Source organism: Lithobates pipiens, unplaced genomic scaffold, assembly GCF_037356315.1.
Source record: "Lithobates pipiens isolate NorthernLeopardFrog02 unplaced genomic scaffold, aLitPip1_a1.2 Scaffold_3, whole genome shotgun sequence".
NCBI lineage: Eukaryota > Metazoa > Chordata > Amphibia > Anura > Ranidae > Lithobates > Lithobates pipiens.
The window spans coordinates 50,174,496-50,182,067 of NW_027507790.1; the positions used below are offsets into that span (position 1 = coordinate 50,174,496).

Here is a 7,572-nt window from a genome sequence, read left to right on the forward strand (position 1 = left end):
TGATGGCACAGTTGCTGCATTTGATGGGCACAGTGGCTGCGTTTGATGGGCACAGTGGCTGCTTTTGATGGGCACAATGGCTGCATTTGATGGGCGCAGTGGCAGCAATTAAATGGCACATTGAGGCTGCAATTGATTGATTGGAGGGTTTTTTTCAGATTTTTTGAGTTTGTTTGCGCCCCCCCCCCCAAAAAATTTTTGAGCTGCAGCCGCCACTGAGTGCACGTTAGCTAATGGTCCTGTGCTTTACTCTAAGCAAACTATACATTCCATTAACCATAGTCCATCTCAAGAGTAAGCAAAAGAGGGAGGCTGAGAGCAATAGAAGGTACTTTTTTAGTTTAGAATTCATACTTAAATAGAATTTTCTTTTTTTAAAACCAGAGTTTAGTGTGACTTTAACTTCTGAAAGTGAAAAAGGTAAATAAACCCTGATGCGGCATACACACGGTCATACTTTCCGGCAGAAAAGGTCTGGCGGAATCATTCCATCGGATATTCCGATTGTGTGTGGGCTTCAGCTGACTTTTTCTTTCGAAAATTCTGACAGACCTATAAATAGAACATGCTTTAAATCTTTCCGACAGAATCAATTCCTATAGGGAAAACCATTTGTATGCTATTCCGACGGACCAAAAACAACGCAAGGGCAGCTATTGACTACTGGCTATTGAACTTCCTTTTTCTAGTCCCGTCATACGTGTTGTACATCACCGCATTCTAAATGATCGGACTTTGGTGTGATCGTGTGTACGCGAGTCCATTTCAGTGGAGCTCCGTCAGAAAAACCGCCAGAGTTTATTCTGATGGTAAAAACAGTTGTGTGTACGCAGCATGACTCTTTCTTGAATCTGAGAAATGTGAAAAAGCTCACAGTAATTTTCTTTTCTCATTTCTGTATAGCAACATTATTTTATACTAAATGTAGGATGTATGACATGGGCTAAGCAAAAAAGTTTACAGAAATAATATGGGTTTTTAAGTGAGAAATGCAGAAGTTTCATAAGTGAATATTTGTATGTATAAGAAAAATGTATGATAGTTTCACTAAGCAGGCCCGCTGAGCAGGAGGGCCAGCTGTAGTGCTTTTCTGCAGACATTGATCCTCTTCTGCCTCCTCCTGCAGCACTGCCGGCTTCTCCTCCGCTCCCTTCATCCAGCTGTGCCGCAGGGGGATCAGTTCCCGTAGCATCCGTACCCCATCCCCTGCTTTCACGGCCCCCCTATGCACCCCTTTTTTCTGCAGTGTTTACGTCTTTCCTCTTTACCTCTCCCACTGGCACTGTTGCAGGCACACAAGAGGATGTTTCAGGTTGTATAGCGGGGAAAGGGGCCAGTAAATGTGTCATATAATAATGATTTTAGTGTATTTTTTTTTTCTCTACTATCTCTTGCTCCCTCTAATACCTTGGTAATTTTTTGCCTGATAATATTCAATATTGTACTTGTACATATGTATAATAATGTTAACTAAAATTCCTTTTCTATTAGAATATTTGTACTATTGGGAGATCCCTCTCGCTCAGACCTATTTTTTAAAAATTAAAAAAAAATATTTTTTTTTCTCTGTTTGTTTGTTTGTTTGTTTTTTTGTTGGTTTTGTTTTCGTTTTGTTTTGTATTTATTTTGCGTTTGTTTTGTTTGGTTTGGTGCTGTTTGGTTATCATTTGGTTTGTCTTGGAGTTTTCTGTTCCTCTCCTTGCTCTTTCCCCGGCGGACATGTGCGCCTCCTGGCCGGGAGGGGAGTTGTTCTTTTCCTCCCCTCTCTCCTTGTAGGCTTGCAGGTTCTTAGGACCCGACACCAATCAAACTTCCGGTGCGACGCTCGATTGCGCCGCACCTATAAAGTGTGGAGGTGCTGACGATGTGACGTCGGGCTTCCCGCCGGCGGGAACGTCGGCGGCGTCTGACGTCACATTCGTTGGGGATCCCATAAAACAGCGGTCAATTCAGACCGCTGTTCTGGGCTTGCAATGCTATGTGACGGATGTTTCTTTTTCTCCTTCTGCTATCAGGTAATATCTTCATCATGTACATCCACTGGATATGGCTATAGGAGGCATTTTTGTCATTACATAGTTTGAATCTAGATTCCATTGCATATTTAGTTGCAGGAACACTATATATTGGAATCATTGAAGTCAATTAAGCTTTGGAATTCTATATTGTTGACAATCATCTTTGGATGAGGGTGGTTATTAAGAGGAGCTGCACAAAAAAAAAAAATATTAAAAGCCAGCAGCTACTAATATTGCAGCTGCTGACTTTTAATAATATCACACTTACCTGTCCCAGGTTCCAGCGATGTCGGCGGCAGATGACGAGCGATCGCTCGTCTCGCTGCAGCCACCGCCGCCATCCTCTGTCAGGGAATCGGGAAGTGAAGCAAGAGGGCTTCACTGCCCGGTTCCCTACTGCGCATGCGCGAGTCGCGCTGCGCTGGTTCCCCGCTGTGTCTCTGGGAACTGTGTGTTTCCCAGAACACAACGGGGGCGGAGCCATGCGGCGGTGGGCGGAGCCATGCGGCGGTCTGGCCGGAAGTGGGTGCAGTTACCTGGATTATCCAGGTAACTGCACCCCCCTCCCCCCCGAAAGGTGCCGATTGTGGCACCGGAGGGGGGAGGGATGATACTAGGGGAACTTCCCCTTTAGGGTGAAGAACCGCTTTATGCACACCCATTCCATCTACCACCATTTAATGAGTTCTATATGACTATATATTATCGCTCCTGTTATTGGGACGTCTTTTCATCAGCCAGGTAGTGAATATATTTAAAGAAACTTTTGATCTAATCTGTGACTTTATAACACAATACAACATTTCTTTTCCTTTTCTTTTATTTTTTGCAGTAATGGCTTATATCTATAGCATTTACATATCTTCATAGGCTCAAGATTCTTAATACGCAACGCTATTTGATATTTGTGTCTGCCTTATACATACCCTTTTGGCAGGTAATAACTAATGCATTATTTGGAATATTTAATTATATATGTTTTTGTGAGATTATATGTGCATTCCACTATAGGCATGCACATATATGTACTCAAATTTAATTTAATTTTTTACCTTATCATCATCATATGCATTCTATCCCCCATGCCAGCCGGGGGGGTAATACAGAGAGGACTCAATTTCTCCTCTTTTTTTTTTTCCCCTCTGAGTGAACAAAATCTCCCTATATTCCCTTTACTGTAAATATTATTTTTACAGTTGTTTTGTTCTTATGTATATTGTAATTGTATAATTATATGAATTATTGACTGTTATGTATTGTTCAATATTATAGACCTCCCCCTGAGGAAGCGGATAACTCCGCGAAACTAGTCGAGAGGAATTGCTCATTTACACCACCAGAATGGAACTCGACCATGAGTAACCTGTACACACGAATCTGGGGTGTATTAGCTTTTTAATTGTTGTTTTTTGTATTTTTTCCATGCCTGTTGTTCATTAAACTTTATATGAATTTTATTCTTTATAATTCCTTCTGATTTCTGTTTGTATGTAATTAAGTACCGGTATAGTCCAACATCAACCCCTTTGGGTCTGGGTTTGGTATAAGGTAGACCAGTTTGTACAGCTCCCCTACCATTCCCACAATCCCAAAACACTTTCTCCTGATTTACTAATGGATGATGGTACATTTTTGTCGTCTTATAAAATGTTTGTCTAATTTGAGGCCATACTCCTAAATCTCTCTGGTATTTTTAGCAAAAATAGAATTTGGTATTTTCTGGGGGGGAGAGAGCAGGACCCTGTCATGGAAGCAGTACGGGGCCCTGTGATCTCTAACAGCAGCCCTGTCACTAAGGCTCAGGCTTAGGCGCAGGAATTATGATTGCAGCTACTTAAATGCTTGCTGCTTGGAATTAATTACTGCCATCAAGTCTCCATGGCAATGGCAGCATACAAATATGTATTATTACCTAGCAGAGAAAACGTACATATTACTTAACACTTGCTCTGCCCTGCAATCAAATGTGAAAATACAAATCATATTGAATACAAGTGATGATGAGAATAATATAATGTAGAAGCATCATAATTTAACCACTTCAGCCCCGGACCAATTAACAGCCTAAGGACCAGAGGTCTTTTTACAATTCCGCACTGCACTGCTTTAACTGGTAATTGTGCGGTCATGCAATATTGCACCCAAACGAAATTTGCGTCCTTTTCTTCCCACAAATAGAGTTTTGATGGTATTTGATTGCCTCTGCGATTTTTATTTTCTGCGATATAAATGAAAAAAATTTTGAAAAAAAAAGATATTTTCTTCTTTTTGTTATAAGAAAAATCGAATAAACTAAATTTTAGTCATACATTGAGGGCAAAATGTATTCAGCCACATGTCTTTCGTAAAAAAAAAATGTCAATAAGCGTATATTTATTGGTTTGCGCAAAAGTTATAGCGTCTACAAACTAGAGTACATTTTCTGGAATTTACACAGCTTTTAATTTATGACTGCCTATCTCCTTTCTTGAGGTGCTAAAATGGCAGGGCAGTACAAACCCCCCCAAATGACCCCATTTTGGAAAGTAGACACCCCAAGGAAATTGCTGAGGGGTATGTTGAGCCCATTGAATATTTTTTTTTTTGTCCTAAGGGATTGAATAAAGACAAAAAAAATGATATATTGCTCACACATGCCATAGTTATATGTGGAATTGCACCCCAAAATATATTTCGCTACTTCTCGCGAGTATGGGGATACCACATGTGTGGGACTTTTTGGGAGCCTAGTCGCGCACGGCACCCCGAAAACCAATCACCACCTTCAGGATTTCTAAGGGTGCAAATTTTTGATTTCACTCCTCACTACCTATCACAGTTTCGAAGGCCATAAAATGCCAAAATAGCACAAAACCCCCCAAAATGATCCCATTTTGGAAAGTAGACACCCCAAGCTATTTACTGAGAGGCATGTTGAGTCCATGGAATATTTTATATTTTGCCACAAGTTGCGAGAATATTACAAACTTTTTTTTTTTTGCACAAAGTTGTCACTAAATGATATATTGCTCACACATGCTATAGGCATATGTGAAATTACACCCCAAAATACATTCTGCTGCTTCTCCTGAGTACAGGGATACCACATGTGTGGGACTTTTTGGGAGCCTAGCTGCGTACGTGAACCTTGAAATCCAAGCACCGCCTTCAGGATTTCTAAGGGCATACATTTTTTATTTTACTCCTCACTACCTATCACAGTTTTGAAGGCCATAAAATGCCAAGATGGCACAAAACCCCCCCAAATGACCCCATTTTGGAAAGTAGACACCCCAAGCTATTTGCTGAGGGCCATGTTGAGACCATTGAATATTTTTTTTGTCCCAAGGGATTGAATAATGACAAAAAATAAAAATATTTTTTTTTTTTACAAAAAGTTGTCACTAAATTATATATTGCTCACACTTGCCATGGTTATATGTGGAATTGCACCCCAAAATACATTTTGCTACTTCTCCTGAGTAGGGGGATACCACATGTGTGGGACTTTCTGGGAGCTAAGCTGCGTACGGGGCCCCAAAAACCAATCGCCACCTTCTGAATTTCTAAGGGCGCAAATTTTTGATTTCACTCCTCACTACCTATTACAGTTTCGAAGGCCATAAAATGCCAAACTAGCACATAACCCCCCCAAATGACCCCATTTTGGAAAGTAGACACCCCAAGCTATTTGCTGAGTGTCATGTTGGCTGAATGAAAAAAAAGAGATCGATCAGTGGGTATGCCCACCATTAGAATACCTCCCTTCATCCACCCACTTCTAATGATGGACATACATGCACCATTTATATATGCCGAAGCATGGGGGCATCCTCCCGCAAAAAAGTTATGCCGCGTACACACGGTCGAACTTTTCCACGGGCAAGCCCTCCGTCGGAAATTTGACCGTATGTACGCGGTATTAGGAGCAAAATCGCTCCTCCGCCCCAGCTGCCCCCATGCATCGGGCATATATGCTCTTTTTCTTTAACTGTAGTGGTGAAATCACCTCCTACAGCGTTGGAGTCGCAGCTTTATGTATCGTGGGAGCAAACGCTGTTACTGTCAAGATAAATAAATCCACGCTGCAACTGAATGGCGTACCTGCTAAGCAAATTATGGTTAATGTTAAAACAAAGTAACATTACAGTATAACAGTAAAACCTTACCATACCATACCTGCAAAGCAAATGCCAAAAAAAACAGTAAAAAATAAAACATTTTTAACACAACCTGTGCCTAAAATATATATATGCCGAAGCATGGGGGCACCCTCCCCCGCAAAAAAGTTATGCTGCCTACACACGGTCAAACTTTTCCACGGGCAAGCCCTCCGTCGGAATTTCGACCGTATGTACGCGGCATTAGGAGCAAAATCACTCCTCCGCCCCAGCTGCCCCCATGCTTCGGGCATATATGCTCTTTTTTTTTAACTGTAGTGGTGAAATCACCTCCTACAGCACTGGAGCCACGGCTTTATGTATCATGGGAGCAAACGCTGTTGCTGTCAAGATAAATAAATACGCGCTGCAGCTGAATGGCGTACCTGAAAACAAGAAAAATGGTTAACAATAAAACACAGTAAACAGTAAAGTATAAAAAATTAGAGAGAGAGAGAACAATATAACGACAACTATTTTTGTTTTTTTATAGTTTATGTTTTTTTTGGTTTTTTTATTTTACTTTTTTTTTTTATACACTTTTTTTTGAACTGTAAACTGTAACAACTGTAACATTTCGGGTCTCTCAAATGCGATGGCATCTTGGGAGACCCTGTGTTAGTGTGCCTAGCCTGTGAAATGCTGTACCCTACGCTAATACTTCACTAGTTCATGGTAGCGTTCAAAACACTCACCAAGGCAAAGACCAGGATTGCCAGGACAGCGTGGACAATAACAACGGGTGTCACGCCTATATCCGCGCTTGGTACAGACACGACATCTTTTTTGGGGGGCTCGTTGGGTAGGGGTACTCGGGATGGCATAAGAATAATGCCTCTCATGCAGCAGGCTTACTGCATTTGGTTGGGAATGGTGAGGTGCAGAACCGTCTGGATACAGAAGCTCTGTGACAACCTCTCTTTGGAAGAAAAGAAAGGTTAAAGTCCCGCCTGAAGCTTTGTATAGCACAAAAGCATTCAGCAAAGCCAATTGAAATAAGTAAGCAGACACTTTTTTGTACCAGCGTCTGGCCTTACGGGAAACTAGATACAGCGCCAACAACTGGTCATTGAGGTCCACCCCTCCCATATTTTTGTTATATTCGTGGACACAGAGGGGTTTCTCCACAATACCAGTCGCCGTAGAAATTTGGACCGTCGTGTCTGCATGAACGGAGGTAAGAACGAAAACATTCTTATTATCCCTCCACTTCATAGCGAGCAAATTATTACACCGATAGCAGGCTCTCTCCCCCAGCCTAAGACGGGAATCTACAAGCCGCTGGGGAAAGCCCCGGCGATTAGGTCGCACGGTGCCACATGCTCCAATCTGATTATCAAACAAGTGACTAAACAGTGGCACGCTGGTGTAATAATTGTCCACGTACAAGTGGTACCCCTTTCCGAATAAGGGTG

At 41.7% G+C, this 7,572-nt stretch overlaps 1 long non-coding RNA gene across 1 annotated transcript; it reads left to right on the forward strand.

The window, feature by feature from the left end:
- Positions 1-1,833: 1,833 nt before the first annotated feature.
- LOC143939974 (uncharacterized) lies at positions 1,834-3,439 on the forward strand. The gene is made up of 3 exons (XR_013263774.1): positions 1,834-2,015; positions 2,851-2,955; positions 3,291-3,439. It is a non-coding gene; the product is annotated as an uncharacterized LOC143939974 (long non-coding RNA).
- Positions 3,440-7,572: the final 4,133 nt, after the last annotated feature.